This window comes from Chiloscyllium plagiosum, chromosome 2, assembly GCF_004010195.1.
Source record: "Chiloscyllium plagiosum isolate BGI_BamShark_2017 chromosome 2, ASM401019v2, whole genome shotgun sequence".
Taxonomy (NCBI): Eukaryota; Metazoa; Chordata; class Chondrichthyes; order Orectolobiformes; family Hemiscylliidae; genus Chiloscyllium; species Chiloscyllium plagiosum.
The window spans coordinates 56,637,268-56,661,347 of NC_057711.1; the positions used below are offsets into that span (position 1 = coordinate 56,637,268).

At 41.1% G+C, this 24,080-nt stretch overlaps 1 protein-coding gene across 6 annotated transcripts in view; it reads left to right on the top strand.

The window, feature by feature from the left end:
• The first annotated feature begins 7,353 nt into the window (after positions 1 to 7,353).
• The window catches only part of pam (peptidylglycine alpha-amidating monooxygenase), a 228,796-nt gene continuing 212,069 nt past the window's right edge, over positions 7,354 to 24,080 (top strand). For 3 of the 6 annotated variants that reach the window (XM_043709988.1, XM_043710012.1, XM_043710023.1), the window contains exon 1: positions 7,354 to 7,469. The gene's annotated coding sequence lies outside the window, so the exon portion shown is untranslated. The remainder of the gene's footprint in view (positions 7,470 to 24,080) is intronic. The other 3 variants (XM_043709995.1, XM_043710009.1, XM_043710018.1) reach the window with 2 other exon arrangements.

Genomic DNA, 24,080 nt, shown 5'->3' on the forward strand with positions numbered 1-24,080 from the left:
TGTCAGTGTCAAGTCGGTCGTCACTAATGGAGATGGAGAGGTCCAGGAAGGGGAGGGAGGTGTCAGAGATGGTCCAGGTAAATTTAAGGTCAGGGTGGAATGTGTTGGTGAAGTTGATGAATTGCTCAACCTCCTCACGGGAGCACGAGGTGGCGCCAATGCAGTCATCAATGTAGCGGAGGCCCATTTGAGAGGAAGGGCCAGAGGGCAGTAAGCATTTAAAACACCATATTCTTTCCTGTGTATCACGCTTTTGAGGGTTACAAACCTCTCATATGTGTCTTTAACACATGCTAGTAACTTAAATGGGAGATTCCTCTGAACCAATATAGCCACTCCCCTACTTCTGGTATTAAAGATGAAATGTAATCCGAATCAAAGCCATTCTGCTATAGTTTCAAATGCTCACTATCACCCAAGTGTGTTTCCTGTAATAAAGCAATATCCACCTTTTCCTTTCTAAGATTCGAGAGTACTTTTTTCATCTGAACTGATGAGTGACCACCCCCCGACCCCCTTGATGTTCCAGGTACACCATTTAATTAATTGACTTCTGCAGTAACATTTAGATTCCAGAGAGGAGAAACTTGAACTGCAAATCGCTGAGCCTTCATGTAACAAGGTCCATCGAACATAAAACTACATAAACTAAAACCGCTACAGTTAACAAACCTACAAAACTATCAAAGACTATACAGAACAAAAACCAAAAAAAAACATATAAAGCACCAATGGCGCTGAATAGGGGAACTCACCCCCTGCCCAGAGGGGGGCATCTACACATCTCAAAACACAACTTCCCATCCCACTGCCAATACAGCAGCCAGGGCATTTAAATACCTGAACAGGGCATAACTGCCCGTAAGTAGGTATCTAACCATCCCAACCATTTTCTCTTCTCCTAGCTAGAGCCACACCACAAACACAAGCAGCAAAGAAAGAAAATACACCATGGAATAACAATGTGAACAAAGACATTTTGAAAAAAAAAGGTAAGTACCCCACCCATCCTCTGGTATAACAACTTAGAAATTGAAAGTACACATCCCAACCCCTGAGCATAGTTTACCAATAAAAATAAGGAAAAGAAAGCCCCAACTGGACTTCCTCTTTATTTAAAGAAAAGTAGAGACATACCCAATCAACACAACTTTTTGGAAATACTAAATTGTTCAGATTAAGTTAATTTGTCCACAAAGTCTCCAGACTTCTCTAATGTGTCAAAGAGATGTACAGATCCATCTAAGGTGATCCGAAGCACCGCTGGACACCTCAGAGTACTGGATCCCGAGCTCCCTCAGTCTTTTCTTGATGCCAGCATAGGATTTTGTTTCCTGGATCACCGCTGCTGAGAAGTCCCAGAAGAACATGATCTTAGAGCCCTCATAAACTAGGGACTTCGGATCCTTCCCCTGGATTCTGGAAGCTTCCACAATTCTCTCATTATCTCTCCAGTGATGAAACTGCACCAAGATAGGACGAGGGCGCTGGCCCAGACCTGACCTCCGCGTTGTGATCCGGTGAGTCCTCTTAATCTTCAAGCTTCTCATTCTAGCCTCCAAGTTCATGTGAGAAACGAACCCACTTAATCAATAATTTTCAGTCCGCGTCAAAGAGTTCTGAAGCAGTACATTTATTTTGAACATCTTTAAAGATGGGTGGCTCTATGAGGAGAGTCACACCCAACAGTAAAATACAGAGTTTTTTAAAATACTTTTCTGGGGTGTCTCTCGTCACCCCTACACTAAGCAATAAACCTATTATAAGTGATTATTTCATTCTATCCCCTTATTTGGTTATTACTTGCGCCTGTTATTTCCTCATTCAGTAATTCCCTGCACCCAAGCCTAAGCCGATCATACTTATTAATTAACTCACTTGTTTTCCTTTTAAATCTGTCTCATTTGGCTATCCTTGTTTGTACAGCCTTCCTGTGATTTTATCCAGTTCCTCTTTTTTCTAACCTTCTGACTTCTGAAATCATCCTTTACTATTTTGATAGTCGAAATAGCAAACCTACAAACTATGAGCTTATTGTGAAATGCCCCTCCTGCTTCTTTTATGGTCAGTTTCAATACTCAAAGGTATTTTTTAGCTTAAAACTATTTCTTTAAAAGACCCTCTATATTCGTTGAAATCAACATACACCTGACAATCTGAAATCTTTCTCTCTCATTAAGGAATTTTGGCAACCAGTCTTCAATAAGTTCCACTGGCTGCTCACCTTCTTTATACTCCAGCAACCCGTGTTCTCGAAGTATCAACTTGGTCAAGCAAATTACAGACCTGCATCTCCAGGGCCTGGATCCTATCCTTAGGGGAGTCAGTATCAGCTTCCACCACTGCAACTCTGTGTTCTACCTCATCCATCCTTTTCTTGAGGTCTCCCAGCTGCTGTTCGTGCTTTTGTAGCATGACAGAGATCGGGGCCAGACCTCTCCTCTATCTGCTTCCCCAACATCTTGCAAGATTTTAATGAGTTCCTTTACCAGGACCTGGTAGGAAATCAAGTCTGAGGATCCTGCAGGCTGGGCCGCAGCCCCGGCCTTGGACGTACCTGCTCTCTTCGTCGGCATCCCTGGACGGTGAAAACAGAGGTAAGTTGTTCTCTAACAGTTTCCTGGGACTCCATGACATTTCCAGAGTCCCAGATATCGAGGTGGTCTGAGTAGGCGGGTTAGGACTTCATCCCACTTGCAATGTGGTGCGGAGCTCTGCAATGCAATCTTTCAAGATCACCGCCATCTCGGATTCCCCCCGGGAATACATATTTTATTTGAATGGGACTAAGGATGCAGAATTTCGGCATTATTGAAAGATTTGAGAAGATTCGGTTGTTCTCATTTGAACAGACAGTAGAGGGAAATTTGATATCAAATAGTTTCTTCACACCCTTACAAAGTGTCATCTTTCTTGCAAAATAGATGTTATTCATAAGTTATTTCTAAGTAAGTACAAAGATATGGGAGAGTTCTGTACAGACTTTGCAGAAAAAAACAATGGAATTACACGTTCCTCATTTGAGTGTTAATTGAAGTACGGGAACTACAAAACATATTTTTAATCATCATATGAACCGTAACATTAAAGACATTTCATAATCTCAAGAAAAAGGTACCAATTTAGAAGAAAGTACAGCACAGGAACAGGTCCTTCAGCTCACCAGGCCTGCACAGACACATGACACATTTCTAAATTTAAAAAACCTATTGTCTTTATGTGGTTTTTATCCATCTGTTCCCTGCTTATTCGTGTATCTTCAAGATGCTGCTTAAATATTGCTATTTTATCCATTTCAACCATCTCTGCTGTCAGTACCTTTTAGGCATCAACCATATCTCCTTTAAACTTACCCCCTTTCACCTTAAACCTATGTCCCATAGTAATTGATGTTTCTACCCTGTAGAGACTCCCAATATCCATTCTATCCATAACTCTCATAATTTTGAAAACTCCTATCAAGTCGCTCCTCAGTCTCTGATGTTCAAGTGAGCCAAATCTCTCTTCATAGCTAGTATCCTCCAAAACCAGACAACATCTTGGTAAACCCTTTTCTGTACCATCTCAAAAATTAACACATCCTTCTAGGAGAAGTTTTCCTCCTCTCTCTACAAGAATCTCAGGGAGTCCCTCTCTCACTGCAACTCCCAGGTCATTTCCTCTGCCCTGAAGCTCTTCCACCTATCCACTCCACCCTCCTTCCTGACCTATCACCTTCATCCCCTCCCCCACTCACCTATTGTACTCTATGTTACTTTCTCCCAACCTTCACCCTTCTCTCATTTATCTTTCTGCCTGTATTCCTGATGAAGGGCTTTTGCCCGAAACGTCAATTTTACTGCTCCTCGGATGCTTCCTGAACTGCTGTGCTTTTCCAGCACGACTCTAATCTAAAGTCTGGTTTCCAGCATCTGCAGTCATTGTTTTTACCTAGATTACTTACAGTGTGGAAACAGGCCCTTCGGCCCAATAAGTCCACACCAATCCTCTGAAGAGCAATCCACCCAGATCCATTCCCCTACATTTACCCCTTCACCTAACACTACGGGCAATTTAGCATGGCCAATTCACCTAACCTGCACGTTTTTGGACTGTGGGAGGAAACCGGAGCACCCAGAGGAAACTCATGCAGGCATGGGGAGAATGTGCAAACTCCACACAGACAATTGCCTGAGGCAGGAATTGAACCCAAGTCTCTGGTGCTGTGAGGCAGTAGTGCTAGCCACTGTGCCACCGTGCCGCCCACTTCCTTCAATCTAATCTGCTGTGATCGTTGTTCATGATGTAGTCTCTGCAGAGCTATACACAATATTCCAAATGTGGCCGAATTAAAGTTCCATACCCCTGCAACATGACACTGACTTTTAAACTCTTTGCCCCAACTGATGAAGACAAGCATGCCACATGCCAGTTGTATTGGCATTTTCAAGAACTTTGGACCTGTGCAGCTTCGTATGTTAATGCTTCTAAAGGTTCTGACATTTACCGTATACTTCCCTCCTGCATAAGACCTTTCAAAATGCATTTCACTAGATTAAATTCCGACTGACATTTCTCCGTCCAAGTCTCCCGCCTATTTGTGTTCCCTGGCAATCCTCCTCACTCTCTGCAGCTCCTTCAATCTAAATGTCATTTGCAAACTTACTCATCAGGCCATCTACATTCTCCTTCAAATCATTTACATATATCACAAACAACAGAGGTTCCGGCACTGATTCTTGTGCAACACCACTGGTCACAGATTTACAGTCAGAAAATTATCCTTCCATCGCTACTTTCTGTTTTCTATGACAAAGCCATTTTACCAGCCCATCATGGATATCATGTGACTTTATCATTTGCATCAGCCTTGTCAAAGGCCTTGGTAAAGTCCATATAGACAACATCCAGCGTCCTGCCCTCATTAATTATATTTGTCACTTTCTCAATGGCTCAGTGGTCAGCACTGCTGCCTCATAGCACCAGGCACCCGGGTTTGATTCCTGCCTCGGCCGACTGTCTGTGTGGCGTTTGTACGTTCGCCCTGTGTCTGAGTGGGTTTCCTCCGACAATCCAAAGATGTGCAGGTCAGGTGAATTGGCCACATTAAAATGCTCATCATGTTAGGTGCATTAGTCATGGGTAAATATAGGGTATGGGAATGGGTCTGGCTGGAATACTCTTCGGAGGGTCGGTGTGGACTCATTGGGCCAAAGGGCCTGCTTCCATATTGTAGTGAATCTAAAAAATCAAGTTTGTGAGACGTGACTTCCCCCACACAAAGCCACACTATCTATTGCTAATTATTCAATAATTTTCCAAATGTGAGTAAATCCTGTCTCTTCACTAATAATTTCCCTACCACTGACATAAAGATCATCGTCTTGTAATTTCCCAGATTATCCTTGCTACCCTTCTTAAACAAAGGAATAATGGCTATTTTGCAGTCTTCTGGGACTTCTGTTACTAAAGGGGATACAAGGACCCAGCAATTTCCTCCCTCACCTCCCTCAATATTTTGGGTTAGATCCCATCAGGTTATTGGGACCTGACTACCTTAATACTTTTCAAAAACACCCACTACCTCCTCTTTTTTTATATCGACATGCCCTAGATTATCAACATACCTGTCTCTAGACTTACCATCCACCATGTCCTTCTTTGTGAATATTAATTTAGGATTTCAGCTTCCTTTGGCGCCATGCATAAATTCCCTCCTTTTTCTTTGACTTGGGAGTGTGGCAAGGGATGAAAATGCCTTGGAATTTTCCTTAATCTTGTTTGTCAATGTTCATGGCTCCTTTTAACCCTCATAACTCATTGTTTAATTTCTTTCCTGCTATCTTTGTATTCTTCGAGGGCTCTATCTGTCTTCAATTTCCTAAATCTCATATATGCCTTCTTTTTATTTTTGACTAAACTCACAATTTCTCTTGTCATCCAAGGTTCCCGAATCTTGCCATCCTTATCCTTCATTTTCACAGGAACATGCTGGTCTTGAACTTTAATCAACTGCCCTTTCAAAGATTCCCACATTCCAGATTTTGATTTACTGTCAAACAACTGTCCCTCCCAATCTGCTTTCCCTAGTTCCTGGCTAATATTGTCATAGTTAGTCTTCCCTCAGTTTAGTACTTTCACCCAAGGACTACTCTTCTCCTTACCCATAAGTAACTGTGGATCTCATTGCCGTTAATGGCTGTGGAGACCAAGTTATTGAGTGTATTTAACATAGAGATAGATATGTTCTTGATTAGTAAAAGGATAAGCGTTATGTGGAGAAAGCAGGAGAATGGAGTGAAAAATGTATCAGCCATGAAAAAAAATGCGCAGCAGACTGGACAGGTTGAATGACCTAATTCTGCTTCTACATTTTATGGTTGCATGGTAACTTAAAATTTACAGAATTATGGTCATTGTTCTCAAAATACTCCCCCACTGAAACTTTGGTTATCTGGCCAGGCTCATTCCTCAATACCAGGTCTAGTATAGCCCCTCCCTTGTTTGGACCATTTACATAGTGCTTCAAGAAATACTGAAATGAAGAACAATTTCTCCTCTCAGAGGGTTCAGAGTCTTTGGAACTCTTTACCAAAGAGAACTATAGGGGCAGGGTCCTTGTGTATCTTTAAAACTGAGCGAGACAGAATGGTGATGAGGAGAGGAATTAAAGGTAATGGAGTATGAACAGGAAAATGGACATGAGGAATTTTGAGTCAATAATGTTTCTGGTGAATGGCAGAGCAGGCTTGAGGGGCCTCTTATCCCTGTTCCGTGTGGAGTTATTATGGTCTTCTGGAAACTCCACACTAGCTGTATGCTCACTGAGAACCCAAAGATGTCAGGGATAATTCCATCCCTCCCCACAGGTGGCATGGTGGCACAGTGGTTAGTACTACTGCCTCAGAGCACCAGGGACCTGTGTTCAATTCCAGCCTTGGGCTGTGTAGAGCTTGCATGGTGCCAGTGTCTGCATCCTTTCCTCTGGGTGCTCCAGTTTCCTCCCACAGTCCAAAGATGTGCAGGTTAGGTGAATTGGTCGTGGTAAATTGTCTCTAGCATCCAAGGATGTGTGGGTTAGGTGTGGGAAATGCAGGGTTACAAGGATAAGGTGGGAACGATGAGTCTGCCTGAGATGCTCATCAGAGAATAGATGTGGACATATAAGATCGTATGGTCTGTTTCCACTTTGTAGGGAATTCCAGTCTGTTGCCACCCTGGCCCCACCTCTCCGTTCGCGTCATCCCCTATCCGCCCCGCCCCCAGACGTCACCCTCGCCCCAACCTCTCCTCCCGACCACGTGTTACATGACCCGCCTTACCCTGACGTGAGTCGACCACGCCTCTCCCCCATTAGCCCAGCCCCTCAACCGTTCCCGAGTCACGCTGGCCCCGCCCTCTCTCGGGCTGCTTGGCGACGAGAGACTGAAGTGCGTGCAGGCGACGACAAGCTGATGGTGGGAACGAAATCAGTCGGAGAAAACTTCGAGGTAGCTAATTCCGCGGCTCCCACCCCGGCCCAGAGGTTGGAGAGTGGGGTCTGAGGGGACGGAGAGACCGGGGGGGTGGGGGGCCATTGGTCCGGACCTTGTTAACTTCTTGTAAAAAGTCGCTTGTTGTGGGAGAAACCCGTGGGCAGTGCGGAAACTGAAACTTCATCAGAAACAACTCCGAGGGGAAGGAGGGAGAGGGAGAATGGGTAAAAAATAGGGATAGACTGAAGGAGATGGTGAAGGGAGACGGTAGGAGAGGTGGGGCGGGATAAGGGAGGAAATAGGTGAGGGGCAGTGGGGAAAAAGGAAGGTAAGTGGATGGAGCAGTGACCAGGAAGCGGAGGAGGAGGAGGAAGATGTGGATCCACAGGCGTGGAGTTAGGAAACGTGCGGAATATTTTAAGGCTAAGGTATATTGGGGTTGGAGGAAGGGGAGAAGGCAGAGGAGGTGACGCAGATTGAGTAAAGGAATAGAGGGAAAGGGCATGACTGTCGAAGGCAGTGAGAGGCGAGGAGTCGCCGCTCGGGAAGATGAAAGCGTGTGAGAGGGAGCAGAGAGGGAGAGAGAAATTGTGAAAGGAAGCGAGGGAGGGGAGGATGAGAAAAAGTGGAAGGAGTTGCAGGGAGACCGGGAGTTCGAGGTGGTGATGGGAGGCGAGGAGGGTGAAGGGGTTGCGAGTGTGTGAGGAAGAGGACAAAGGATGTTGTTTAGAACAGGGGGAGGGGAAGGAGATAAAAGAGACGAGGCAGGAGCTGGGGGAGGGGAAGAACGGGGATGCAGGGTGCAGGGAGATGGGATGCAGATCTGGCTGAGAGGAAATTAGGACTAAGGTGAAAGGGATAAGGTTAGAAGCAGCAGGGCAGAAAAAGGCCAAAAACAAAACAAGTTGCTGGAAAAGCTCAGCAGGTCTGGCAGCATCTGAAGAGAAATCAAAATTAATGTCTTGGGTCCAAGTCACCCTTCCTCAGAAAAGGCCAGTGGAGGAGAGAAAGGTATTGAGAGAATGAGGGGGAAGATGGAACAAGAATGAAATGGAAAGAGAATTGAGCTGATTGCCTCAAGCTTCAATCTGTCAACGGATTATAAAATCCCAGGAGAGAGTTTATATAAGTACATTTTCAGTTTAAACTTTGTATTTATTGTTTATTTACTTCATTTGTCTGTCAAATTTTGAGTTTGGCTCGATGGTATTTTTGAGTAAATAACAACGATCATGAAAATGGTTGAAGGTAGCTTACTATAGATTTTGATAATTCATTCGTGGAGGTTTTACCCCTCTTCTCTGGTTCTGTTTCTCAATCATGGTGTGAAGTTGGTCCAGAGCATTAGAACTGTAGTATTACAGTTTTGAAACTATACCTTTTTTTTTAGGCAACGAAAACTATTTTAGAATCTCCTTCCCAGAATATTTTTGTCACCTAAGAATCTCACTTAGTGTATTGACTTTAAGAGTCAAAACACAATTTTAATAGACTAATTCACAGAAAATAAATTAATACTTTTCATCAACATTTTAGGTATGTTAGCATAGTTGTGTTACTGCTAATCAGCAATCCAAAGGCAAGGTTTAATTGTTAGAAAACATAACTTCAAATACGACCATGCCAACTTGTGAATTTAAATTTGATTAATTTATTTTTATGGAGAGAGTGAGGTCTGCAGATGCTGGAGATCAGAGCTGAAAATGTGTTGCTGGAAAAGCGCAGCAGGTCAAGCAGCATCCAGGGAACAGGAGAATTGATGTTTCGGGCATAAGCCCTTCTTCAGGAATGAGGAAAGTTTGTCCAGCAGGATAAGATAAAGGGTAGGGACGAGGGACTTGGGGGAGGGGCGTCGGAAATGTGATAGGTGGAAAGAGGTCAAGGTGAGGGTGATAGGTCAGACTGGGGTGGGAGCGGAGAGGTCAGGAAGAAGATTGCAGGTTAGGAAGGCGGTGCTGAGTTCGATGGGTTTGACTGAGGCATCTTCCGCCCAGGAACCCTCCGGTCTGGCGATGGAGGAGTCCAAAGACCTGCATGTCCTTGGTGGAGTGGGAGGGGGAGTTGAAGTGTTGAGCCACAGTGTGGTTGGGTTGGTTGGTCCGGGTGTCCCAGAGGTGTTCTCTGAAACGCTCTGCAAGTAGGCGGCCTGTCTCCCCAATATGGAGGAGGTCACATCGGGTGCAGAGGATGCAATAGATGATGTGTGTGGAGGATATGGAAGTTTCCTTTGGGGCCTTGGGGGGAGGTGTGGGGCCTTGGAGGGAGGTGAGGGGTTTTATGTTTGTTCATGGAATGTGGCATGGCTAGTGAATAGCTAGATGTCAAATACAGACTAATGAGTGGACAATTCTAGAAGTTCCTTCCTTAGCCCTTAATAATTAAGCATCAAGGAGATCTTGTTGATCCATTAATGATAATCTAATGTCACCTTCTTCTGCAAAGTGATGGCTGTCCCAGACAGAAACGGGACTATTTTTTGATCGAATGCTGAAAATTAACATTCATCTCATGAGCTGAATGTTGTATTTGTAATTTAAAATATAACATTGGTAGTGCATATAGCTGTTAAATGTTATATTCTAAATTGGACTGCAAGGCTTCTCATTTGGAGGACAACAAATTAAATGGACAGAGGAAATGCCAACATCAGTGTTTCATTTGTGGACGAAAGTAAGCATTTCTTTTACAAAAACAATAACTACTTTAACAATGTGTTCATGGAAATGTCAGCTCTATTTGCATTTTGCAATGTCTTGTGTTTGCTTTCCTCTGGAATAACTGCTCTTTGTGGTTAATCACTGAATAAAAGACACTTCTACATGAACTTGAAGACTTTTGATCATGTCAGTCTTGCATCACTTTGAGATTTGAGATTGCCTTAAATATTTTTGATTAATTGTGCAGACTTGTAAATTACATCAATTTTGGATGATTAATCAACTGAAAAGAGTCATGTTGTTATAGGCTCTGAGGATGCATGCGCATTGGCCTGTCTTTTATCTGCAGTACAGTGTTCATGCTTGCAGCATGTGAATTATGTGCAGCCAGTAGATTCTTTCCAATGGTGACTGTTGCTTGGCGACATGGTGTATTATTGCTTTGGGAGTTGAGTGAAAGACTAATGCTTATAAGTGTTCAAAGCTGCTTTTACACCACTGACATTTTTAATCCAGAATATTTGATGTAACACAGTAAGCTGTGTCTGAATTTTAATTTTTGAAGCTGAAGTTTGCAAAAATCTACCATATTTATGTAGGTTAACACCTTTAAATTGATTTTTATAGGATTACGGTAGTTCTGCTTTCTTAAATCTTAATTTAAAAATAGCTTCCTTGTTATTTCCCAAGTAGGATATCTTACCAAAATTGGACTGGGCCCTAAATGAAAAGAAATTGTGTAATTGGCATGTTTATTCATAATCTAGAGACAAACTGTAAGTTGTCATTTGGTAAAAGAAAATTTTGTTTCATCTCTTCTGTTGATTACATAAATAATCCTCTAATTCTCTGGACAATGTTATGAAAGTTGTTTTTGTGTTTCTTGCTCACCTTTTGTGATGTGTTGCAGAACAGCTGTTCCAACTTTTGACACGGTAGTAGTCAGCCTGTGGGAGTGAAATCAGGTCCGCAGTCTCTAATGTTATTTCATTCTATACTGCAGCTTTATCAATTCAATACATCTTAGAACTTATATGTCAATGTTTTTCTATGCTTGATCTAACTGCACTAATTTTTAGTTAAAATAAAAATATTTTGTAATAAACAGGGCCAAGTGCCAACTCTTTTGAAAGGGAGGCAATATTATTTTGATTCAAGGCAATATTATTTTCTCCAACGTTCTTTCCATTCAGCAATTTTATGGTATTGATCTATTGCCAGAAGTGCAAGATTTACAAAAGGTTTTTTATTCATGAAGGTGAGAAGAAAACTAATTGGGCTGTCAAGGCTAGGGCATACAACACCTTCATGTACATTATGACCCTCCCCATTTACCCTCACCAGCACATCATTGTCATCTTGGAGAGGCAAATGGGTATAAACACTTCTACAAATTCAGGAAAACAAACTCTAGAAAATGTGGACTGATCCTGATGTGATCAGCAAAGGTATTCCAGATAGTAGTGACTGGAGAATGCATTTTCCCAGTGGCCCATTCAAGAATGTATTCAGCTATCTTATAAATGCCGACAGAAAGCCTTTGAAAGTTTAAATGTTGTTCATGAATAACGATGGACAAGAAAAGGTCTATTGGTCTGTCTTGCACAGTTGTGATATCTTGAGTATTGATGAAAAAAAGATTTGGAAGTGCCGGTGTTGGTCTGGGATGTACAAAGTTAAAAATCTCACAACACCAGGTTTATTTGGAAGCATTAGCTTTCGGAACGCTGCTCTTTCATCAGACACCGTTTTAAACCTTTGATTTGAACCCATCAGGATGTTTTGCAAGAATGCAGATTTGAGAGAAAACCATCATTATTCTGCATTGCATGGCAGGTGGACTGTGGTAAAGGTGCTGCTATGGAGAATGCACCAGTTAGTGATGATGGACAGTTAATATCAGGATGTGTAAAATTTTAAGCCAGGCATGTTGACTCTGATTATTCAGCACATTGATCTGAGAAGTGAACTAGCAAATGGCTGTCATGTATTTTGTTGTGTTAAGACAGGCAGAGTTCGTCTACGTGTTCTCTGTTTGCAAAGAAGGATGGTTTGTGTATTAATGTATACGTAGCTTTCAAAACCTGCAAAATTATCACTGTTACTTGCCATGACCCCAAATCTGAGAGAATGTGTATTGATAGTCATAATTTGCACTTTAGTTCCATCTCTAGTACAGCTTTTTGATTTGAACCCATCAGGACATTTTGCAAGAATGCAGTTTTTGTCAATTCAGAAGAACCCAATAAATAGGAGCAGTGGAGGCCATGTGGCTCCTCAAGCCTGCTTGACTATTCAGTTAGATCATGGCTGATCATATTATGACCTCAACAACATTCTCCGGCCGCTCCCCATAACCTTGACTTCCTTATTTAACAATAATTTAACTCACTTGACCTTGAACATATTGAATGAATCAGTCTCTTTTGCTTTCTGGGGAGAGAATTTAATATATTTAGTGACCGCAAGAAAAATTTTTCCTCTTCTTGGTCTTTAATAAACATCCCTAAATGTGTCCCTGAATTCTAGGCTGGCCTGTACTCGGTTTCCTCTGTACCCTGAAGTTTTGTAGTCTCTCTCCATTTAAATAATATAATTTATGTTCTCCTGTTAAAGTGGTCCAGTGTAGATTGTAGATGTGGATTTAGGAGACTTGTTTCCTATTCAGCAGCTATATATTGTTTACTCAAGCATTGCATATTTTCAGAATAATAGCAAGAATTTTGATATTGTCAAAAATATACAGTTAAGTTAGATGAGGAATAAGATATGTGAATTTAGCAAGTTTGAAACAGTGGTGGTTCTGTGACAGGGAATGTAGCACTGTTTGCTTTTCAATTTCATAAGAACATTTGTGATGTTGACATATAGTACTTTCAAGTCATGGGCAGTGGTTGTAGTCAGAGATGTCTTGGGACTTCGTCAGGCTTATTAGCTAACAAAGTGATTCATGCTTGTATACTGTAAGACCTGGACCACATTCACACATGGGCTCGTAAATGAACAGTAACAAATATAACTTGAAACTTGGTGACTGGGCTAACTTTGAATAAGAACAATTCTTTAATGTAAAATTAAGTATAAACAATAGTATGCTTGTTCTTTGTTGGCAATTTGAAATAATTACTAACCTAGTGCTGAATTAGCTGTCTGTTAGTTTCTTGTAGGACTGTATTTGATTTAGTTTGGGAAGTTTTTTATTCGTTCATAATATGTGGCCATTACCTGTCAGGGTAGTTAACAGTCAACCACATTTAAGTTGCATTAAATTGTACTTTTCAACAAACAGCAAGCAATTAGAACACCTCTGTCAATGCACCCATGTTATGATCTGGTGTGGATAATTTGGCATCAGACCAAATCCTTTTGGATCTGACAATGTGATTGGGAAGAAATTTATACATAGAAGCAACATAGAAGCTTTACAGAAAACAATGCAAAACATTCTGGATGCTGGGGATTAAAATAAAAACACATTGCTGATAACGTTCAGTGGGTTTGGCAGTTTCAGATTTCTTTTTTTTAATCAAAACTTCAGTGAAGAGGTTGTATTACTTTGGAAATGTAAATATCATTTTAAAGTACATGTTTAAACTATTTAATAATATTGGTTAACTGTTTAAATGTTAACATGTGTATTTTCTAAAAATGAGATCATGTTTAGCTCTGTAGTTTAAATTATACTCTCCAATGACGAAAAACAGCAACAGATAAAGTTACAGGAACAACTGTAGCAACGTCATACATAGATCCTCAAACATTGTAAATGCCTTTCCAAAAAAAGTCACTTGTCTACAATTTTTATCTCATCTCTTTTGAACATTAGCCTAATACATTAATAGCAAGATCGATGCTTATTGATTAGTTGTTTACATATCTGGTAAAGATGTAAAATAGTAAAATTCCTTCGACCAATTAAAGTGTTATACCTTTTATAGCTACCAAATTTTAAATTTATCAATTATTTTCTGAATCTCTAGGTTTATTGATGCTCTCTTGTGATTTGTGATGTTCATCAGAACTACTGTAAATTTAGATAGTGATTTTGTTCCAAATTGTTTATGTAAATTATGAACAGCAGTAGTGTCAGTTTTGATTCTGTGGAACTCCACTTCCCACCTTCTGCCACTCTGAATAAGATATACCCTGTATTCTCATTGTCTGTTTGAGGCCAGCCAGCAAACTGTTACACTTCATTGTCTGAACTTTAGTCTTTTGTGTCAGAAGTTACCAAGTTATAGTTCATCTGACGAAAGGGCAGCGCTCTGATAGTTTGTGGTTTCAAATAAACTTGTTGGACTATAACGTGGTAATGTGTGAATTCTGACCTTGTCCACCTCAGTCAAACACTGGCACCTCCACATCATGGCTACCAGTCTTTTATGTGTCCTGTTTAAAGGCCTTTTGAAAGTCTAGATGACAATGGTGATATAGTAAGTGTCATTGCTACTATGTAACACTGAATACTGTTTGTGGAGTTTTTTCTGTTTTAAATGTTGCTTTTAAATATCAGTAAAGCAATTTATGTTCAGGGTTCTTTTGAATAATTTAAGAACTTTGGTAATGTATGCAACCTTCATGCCAGACAGATTCATGCTTTAGTGTTTAAATTGCGTAATGTGTTTCTAAATTTTGAGAACTCAATCATTTACTCTGAAGCAGTGCTCTTTGAAAGGATATTTTCATTTTGTAAGAGATACAAGTGAAGGTAATGGTTTGATCCATAACACACACGATTGAATGCTGGTTGTGCTAATGCTGTTTAGAGAGGGTAATTGAATAACCTAATCATTGGCACATGGCCAGAGTGTGATGAAGATAATCAGATATTCAAACCTTTTAATGCTTTTTGAAGTCAGCAAGCCCCTTTTTGATTAATTATTGATAATTGATAACTTGGTGCAGGATGCAAATTATTCCAAGGCATAGAATGCCACTTCCATCTGCCTTAACTTATTCTTGTTGAAAACTCATATCGGTGGTATTGTTTTAAATATCTTGGTCATGGACTTATTTAAATATTACAACTCTTGCTATTGTGGTAACTCAGTCACTGTAAAAACTCCAGGGGTTCCCAGAGTAGTCCAACACCATCAGGGCAAGGAAATTGGCAATAACTGCATTTTGTCATGCATCTGATGCAAACTGGAAGTAAATAAAAAGATGTAGAGAAAAGTAGCATTTATTTCGGAAGAAATTAAATGTTTGCCTGGCTTGCAAGCTCCAGGTAGCTTATCTATGAGTTAAAGGTTGTAGAATTAAGCCTCACTTGAGCATGTAATTTAGGCTGCCAGTTGGAGTACTGAAGTAGTGCTGCACTGGCTCAGATCCTGTTTCGGATGTTAGCTTAAACTTGAAGCCAGGGCTGTTATCTCGTAGTTTTAAAAGATTCCATCAAACTAAGCAAGATGTTGTCCTCCAGTCCCAGCTGTTATGTATCCATCAGAGTGGAGAGATCCACTCAGATGCCATATCACTTGCCCTTCACTCCTCCCTACAACATTCTTGACACCAAGAACAGCTACTTAAGAATCTTACTCATTGACTACAGTTCAGCCTTCAACACTCTTATCCTCTCGAGATTGAATACTAAACTTTTTGATCTGAGCTTAAAAAATGTGTTGCTGGAAAAGCGCAGCAGGTCAGGCAGCATCCAAGGAGAAGGAGAATCGACGTTTTGGGCATAAGCCCTTCTTCAGGAATGAGGAAGGTGTGCCAAGCAGGCTAAGATAAAAGGTAGGGAGGAGGGACTAGGGGGAGGGGCGTTGGGAATGCAATAGGTTGAAGGAGGTTAAGGTGAGGGTGATAGGCCAGAGAGGGGGTGGGGGCGGAGAGGTCAGGAAAAAGATTGCAGGTCAAGAAGGCAGTGCTGAGTCTGAGGGCTGGGACTGAGAAAAGGTGGGGGGAGGGGAAATGAGGAAGCTGGAGAAATCCGCATTCATCCCCTGTGGCTGGAGAGTTCCTAGGCGGAAGATGAGTCGCTCTAGGAACCCTCATGGTATACCATACTCGCTGTATACCCATGACTGCATCGCCAAATACCAGACTAATGCCATTTACAAGTTCGCTGATGACACCACATAGTCGGTCAAATCTCAGATGGTGATGAAACTGACTACAGATCGGAGGTGGAACACCTGAAAAAATGGTGCACTGACAGAACAACCTACCTCTCAATGCCAGCAAAAACATCGGTGGGATGTTACTCATGTCTCCTCTCTCTCCTCTCCTCCTCTTCCTCCTCCCACCCACACGCACATGCACACGCGACAAGTGGAGATCGGAGACAGTTACAGAGAGTGGTGAACCTGGCCCGGGCAATCACAAAGGCCAACCTCCCATCTACTAGGCCCCTGTCAAGGAAAGGCCGCCAGCATTCTCAAAGATCCATTCCACCCTGGCAATGTATTTCTACAACTTCTACCATTGGGGAGAAGGTACAGAAGCCTGAACACATGCACCAGTCAGTTTCGTAACAGTTTCTACCCTACTGTTGTTAGAATACTGGATGGACTCACAAACTCTTAACATTCGCCTGTACCTCTGTTTTGTTTTTGCTGCTGTTTATACCTATTTATTTGTCTATGCTACTTAACTCTGTGATCTGCTAGCATTGCTTGCGAGACAAAGCTTTTCACTGTGCCTTGGTACAAGTGACAATAAATTCAATTCAATAATGAAACTGTAATCCACAGTGTAGTTTCTTGATGTTTGCTATCAGTAGCTCACTGAGAATTCTGCCACCTTCATTAGTCGCATCTGTTATTTTTATTTCTGAAATGAATCTTTTTGTTTCAAGTTTGACCTTCTGCAGTGTTACTATAAAAGAATGTAACAGTGAAAATCTGTGAAAATTATTCATGTTGGTCTGAACAATGCACCCTTCTTATCAGACAGACTATTGCAATTGGATGCAATTACGTCATTAGTTGTAGTCTCCTAAAAGCAGATGTAATTCAGTCATTCATACCTGTAGATGTTTGAGAGTAAGGAACAAATGGGACCATATAACTGCATCCAAATGAATATTCCAATGGTTTCTACATTGAAGAGAACACAGTTACCAAAATAACAATCCAACAACTTTATAATTAGCAGTATATATTTCAATTTGCTGACTGAATTCAGCTTAATGTATTATTCGGTTTTAGTGTCAAAACTTTAGATGTAGGGAAATACCTCCCATTGCCTGAGTTTGTCAGGTTGGTGAAATAGCCTTGGAGTTTTTAAATTCCTGTGTGGAATACATTGTCAAATCAAGCTAATCTGTTTTTTCAGCATTTAGTTTTCCTTTCTGTATGATTATCTTCCATTTCTGACTTATCAAATCTTTTAGTTATTTCCTTCCATGGTAGGACGACTCGTGCTGGAGAAACTTAGCAGGTCTGGCAGAACCTATAGAGAAAAATCAAGAGTTAGTGTTTTGAATTCAGTGACGTTTTCAGTCAGAACTGAAAACATCTGGGAAATAGTGATATTTTGCAAAAAATGGGGATGGGGTGAGGGAGTAGAATTGATGGTGCTGATGCAGAGAAAGAGAGGGGAAAAGGCGAGGCAAACAAAGGGGTTTATGGTCAGCCAAGAGGAAGGTAAATGCTGAATGGTTGCTAATGAGAAATATGCTTCCACATTCCTATGTTGTCTCATCTGGAAAAGACTCATTGGACGTAGAACATAACTCTATTGCTCTTTCCACAGATACTAGACGAGCAGGAGGCTAGAAGAACACAGCAAGCCAGGCAGCATTTAGGAGGGGGAGAAGTCAACATTTCGGGTATTACTCCTGAGGAAGAGTTATACCGGAAATGTTGACTTCTCCACCCCCTGATACGGCCTGGCTTTCTGTGTTCTTCCAGCCTCCTGCCTGTCTATTTTGGATTCCAGCATCAGCAGTTTTTTTGTCTCTTTCCGCAGATGCTGTCAGATATGTTTTTGTCAGATTTCCAGCATCAGCAGGACTTCACTTTTATGACTTATCTTGTGGACTTAGTTACTGAAATAACATTGTAATAGTTAATAAGCTGATCCTAGTATCTATTTGAGGTAGCTCTCTGAACTCCTTATTTACTGGTCTTTCTCTTTTTCAATTGTTCAATAAATAAATAACACATTATCATTCTTGTTTGGCTCAGAAATTAATTCAGTCATTTCTCCAAGACTGGAAATTTCCTTCAGCCCATGCAGCTGATGTCAAATGCAAATAGCCAAAGTTCAACTCCACTAACAATCCTTTCTAATTACAAAGAGAGGGGTCATCTTACAGAGACTGACTGGATGGACCTTACAGTTCCAATACTAGTGAATGTTGAGATGCTTGATGCTTTTGAATCTGTGTTTAAATCTGGAAGTTGCATTGCCTCTGAAAAGGCTCTGAAGGAGTCAACAGTGATGGTGCTCGTTTGGGGAGGAAGGAGTAGGGAGAAAGATTCATTTTCTAGTTCAAAAACAAATTGTTGGGGATACTCGATAGATCTGGCAGCATTTTTGTTTCTGATCTTCAGCATCTACAGTTCTATTATTTGAAAATGAACATATAAAACACTGTCAGAAATGTAGGATTTGCAAACAAGCCCGTAATAAATGTTGAATGACTAAACTGAATTCTGTAGAGACAAATGGTAGAGAATGCTTATATAAGAAAGCTGAGTGCTACTTAATCATTCTGCCCCTCAAAATGGCACTTACAGCTCCTCAGACCTGCCTGTATTTGAGAAAAGAGCAAGGCAGAATGAGAGAGGAGCCACTGGGGGAGCCTGAAATTAAAAATACACGAGAGACTCCGTAAAGTCATTGTAGATCTGTTAATGAGTTAAAGGCCAACTTCAAGGGTTTTGTCTTTAGCACATAGCATCAATATGGGCATGGCATCCCAGGTTTGCATCTCGCTATTAGGTATCCCCCGTCATCTCCTTGATGGCTCGACTATTTGGGCTACTACAGCCTATGAAGAATGCAAGACTGCAGTTTTTACAGTGGCCAGTGGATAACACTTTGCCACTAACTACAAAGTCTAGTTTTCCTTGCCAAGCATATTTTGGGGAGCTACACCAAATGAGTACCTATCAGTTAAGAAATTGTTTTTCACATTTGAATAATAGGATAAAAGAAACAAAAGCAAATGGGTACAATGTTGGTTGAATGACAGGAATCAAAGATTGATGCTCATTCGATATTTTTTGGATGGGAAGAAACGATTGTCGTAAATTTACCCAGGGGTTAATGTGACGTTTGCTCTTCTTGGAATACACGAATGACCTCAGTACAGAATGCTGTTTCAAGATTTGTAGCAGATATGAAACTTGAAAGAATTGTGTACTGAGAAGATAGTTTAGAACATAAAAAGAGCATGCGTTACTGGTACAGGTGGACTGGTGACAAAAGCAATTTAATACAAAGAAATGTGAAAAGGTTCATTTTGGTCAGAAGAATGTTGAAGAGATGATATAAAATGAGGGTACAATTCTAAATTGAATGCAAGAATGGAATGTTCTGTGTGTATACATGCATAAATCATTGAAGGTGGGCAGGACAGGTTCAAAACACAATAAAACATCCTAGCATAATTTAGACTTTATTAGTAAAAACATGGAGAGCAAGAGCAATAAATTAGAACATACAACAATGAAGCACAGGAACAGGCTGTATGGCCCACACTTGTGAGCTGACCATGTTGCCATTTTGAACTAATCCCAACTGCTTGCACTTTGTCCATATGCCTCTATTCCCTGTCTGCTCATGTGTCTGACCAAATGCTGCTTAAATGTTGATTTTGTATCTGCTTCTACACTTCCCTTGACAGTGTATTCCAATCATCTACCACACTCTTGAATTAAAAAAAAAACTTGCCTTGCACATTTAAACTTTAAACTCCTTTAAACCTTACTCTTCCACTCACTTTTTAAACCTGCTCATCCTAGTATTTGATATTTCCACCTGAGTCACAGACTCCAACTATTCACCCTGTCCATGCCTCTCATGATTTCATATGCTTCTATCAGGTCGCCCCCTCCCTCTGCCTCTGACATGCTTGTAAAAACAATCCAGGTTTGTCCAATCTCTCATAGCAAATCCAGACAACATCCTGGAAAACCTTTTTTGCACCATCACCAAAGCCTCCTCATTCTAGTTTTGCAGGGATCAGTGTTGAAATTACAAATATTCATAATCATATATTAATGATCTGGACAAAAATCTGAGGGCATTGTTGCTATGTTTGCAAGTGGCACAAAGATAGCTGGCGAATAGGTTGTGTTGAGGAAGTGGGGAGGCTGCAGAAAGACTTGGACAGGCTGAGAGAGTGGGCAAAGAAGTGGCAGATGGAATGTGGGAAAGTGAGAGGTTATGCACTTTGGTAGGAAGAACAGAGGCCATTTTCTAAAATGGTAAAGACTTCAGAATCTGAAGCACAATGGTTCAGGACTGTCTTAGGAATAGCATGCAGGTTTACTTGACACTTAAGAGGGCAGTGTAGGTAGGATAATGAAGAACGCATTTGGTATGCTTTCCTTTAGTCAGAGTATAGAGTACAGGAGTTGGGAGGTCATGTTGCGGCTGTGCCGGAAATTGGTTAGGCCACTATTGGAATATTGTATTCTGGTCTCCTTCCTATCAGAAGGATGTTGGGAAACTTGAAAGGGTTCAGAAAAGATTAACAAGGATGTTGCCAGGGTTAGAGGATTTGAGCTATAGAGAGAGGCTGAATAGGCTGGGGCTGTTTTCTTTGGAACATCGGAGGCTGAGGAGTGACCTTAGAGGTTTATAAAATCATGAGGGGCATGGATAGGATAAATAGACAACGTCTTTTCCCTAAGGGGGGGGTGTCCAGAACTAGAAGGCATGGGTTTAGGATGAGACGGGAAAGATACAAAAGGGATCCAAGAGGCAACTTTTTCACGCAGAGGGTGGTATGTGTATGGAATGAGCTGCCAGAGGAAGTGGTGGAGGCTAGTACAATTGAAACATTTAAAAGCCATTTGGAAGGGTATATGAATAGGAAGGAGAAAGTGAGGTCTGCAGATGCTGGAGATCAGAGCTGAAAATGTGTTGCTGGAAAAGCGCAGCAGGTCAGGCAGCATCCAGGGAACAGGAGAATCGACGTTTCGGGCATAAGCCTGAAGAAGGGCTTATGCCCGAAACGTCGATTCTCCTGTTCCCTGGATGCTGCCTGACCTGCTGCGCTTTTCCAGCAACACATTTTCAGTATATATGAATAGGAAGGGTTTGGAGGGAAATGGGCTAAGTGCTGGCAAATGGGGCTAGATTGGGTTGGGATATCTGGTTGGCACGGACGGGTTGGACCAAAGGGTCTGTTTCCATGCTATGCACCTCTGACTCTTTGACCAGAATGGCGCACTGTGCTCCAAATGTGGCTTAACTAAACTTTTATACAGCTGCAACATGATGTGCAGACTTTTATATTCAGTCCCTGAACAATGAAGGCAAGAATGCCTTATGCCTCCTTTACCACCTTATCCGTTTGTGTTTCCACTTTCAGGGCCAAGATCTCTTTCCATATCAGTGCTGTTAAGAGTCCTGCCATTTACTATATACTTTCCTCTTTCATTTGACCTCCAAAAATACATCACCTCCCATTGACTGGATTAAACTGCATCTGCCATTTCTCCACCCAACTTTCCAACTAATCTATATCCCGCTGTATCCTTTGATAAGCTTCCTCACTATCCACAACCTCCATTTTCATGTCATCTGCAAATTTACTAGTCAGACCACCCAGATTTACAAACTAGAAACAACAGATGTCCTGGCACTAATCGTTGTTGAACACCACTGGTCGCAGACCTCTAGACAAAAAAATCACCACTCCACAACTACCGTCTGTCTTCTATGACCAAGCCAGCTTAACAACTCACTGTGTCCCATGTGATTAAACTTCTGGACCAGCCCACTATGCGGGACCTTGTCAAATTTTTTAGTAAACGCCATGTAGACAACATCCACTGCCCTACTTTCATCAATCATCATCATCGTTTGCTCAAAAAAAATCAAATTTATGAGGAAGACCTCCCTCACCCAAAGTCATGCTGACTATCCCTAATATGTCCATTCTTTTCCAAATGAGAGAAGAAATTCTGTAACTGAGAATCTTCTCAAATCGTTACCCTACTATTCGCTGGCTGACAATTTCTTGTTTTATCCCTGTTGACCTTCTTAAACAAGACAACAACTTTGTCTATTTTGCCATCCTTAAGGAACCTCGCCTGTGGCTAAAGAGGATACAAAAATATCTGTCAAGGCTCCAGCAGTCCCCTCCCCCAAAAAAGCAGAAATTGCTGGAAAAGCTCAGCAAGTACAGCAGCATCTGTGGAGAGAAAGCAGAATTAACATTTTGGGTCCAGTGACCTTCCCTTAGAATAGTTCTGAGCAAGTGTCACTTGACCCAAAACATGAACTCTCATTTCTCTCCACAGATGCTGCCATATCTACTGAGCTTTTCCTGTAATTTCTGTTTTTGTTTCTGACTTACAGCATCTGTAGTTCTTTTCGATGTTATCCAGAATCTCCTCCCTTGCTTCCCTCAGTATCCTGGAACAGATCCCATCAGGCCTTGGGGATTTATCTATCTAATGGTTTGCAACATACCTGAGCTACATCATTGAAGTACAGAAGCATCCTGTAAGTGGATTGGAGATCAGCCATAAAAGTTGTTAAAAGTTGGCACATATCTGTGGATGTGGGACGTGTGTAGCTGGTGACTTCACCAGGTACCTACTCTGACTTCTATGTCAGGATTTCTCAACATTAAGCTTGTTTCGAGTATTTAGTAAGATAGGAAATCGAATGGCGAATTAGGCCATTAACAAGGTTATTAACAAACAATATTCTGCCTTATTTGGCAACGTTCAGCTCCATTACCCAAAACTGACTTTACAGCTTGTCAAAAGCTTCAAAGATGGTACAAGATGCTCCTGCTGTTGAGATGGGCCTTGCTGGGCTTCCCCTCTGATTCTGCTACAAACCTCATCACATCCAATATCCATCAGACTTCTGTAAGATTCTGTTCAATATGTTTCAATCAAGTCACCTCTCGCTCTTCTAAACTCCAGCAAACCTAACTGTTCCTCATAAGACAAGCCACCCTTTCCAGATATTATCCTTTTAAGTCTTCTCTGAACTGTCTCCAATACATTTTAAATAGATAACCAATGGTGCACAGTAATCCATGTATGGTTTCACTAGTGCCATATATAACTGAAGCATAGATTCCCTACTTTTATATTAAATTTTTCTTGCCATAAATTATAACATTCTATTAGCTTTCCTAATTATTTGTTGTATCCACAAACTAACCTTTTGGGATTCATGCACTATGACAGCCAGATTCATCTGCACCTCGGAGCTCTGCAATCTCCAATTAAAGTCTTTTTGTAATTCTTCTGTCAAAATAGACATTTCAAACATTTTGCATATTATGCTCCAACAGCTACATCTTTGTTCACTAACTTAACTGAGCAAATCTTTGGATAATCTTATGTTCATTTCACAACTTAAATTTCCTGTCAAGGTTGGAAAGTTAGCAACCATGCTTTCTGTCACTGCATCTAAGTCAAAATAGTAAACAGTTGAGGTCCCAGTCCCAATCCTGTAGCATACTGTACAATACATTTTACCAACCAGAAAATAACACATTTACACCTACTGGCTGCTCCCTAGAACTGAGATGTTACCTCACCGCCCAACCTGTGACATTGGGAAGCAATTGCAAACAATCAATGAGAAGCATTGCCTAGAAAATAGATGGGGATAAAACATCAGTAGACAATGAACTAAGTACAAATCTTCAGGCAGAACGCACATGAATAAATGAGTCATTCAGTCCCAAATTAGAATATCTAATATCTTCTCCACAAAGTATTAGATTAGCAGGTCTGCTGTTACATGGATTTGCTCTCCCATTTTAAAATGCTTGCTATTTTCTAAGACAGTGACATCGTTCCAAATAAATTGTGCT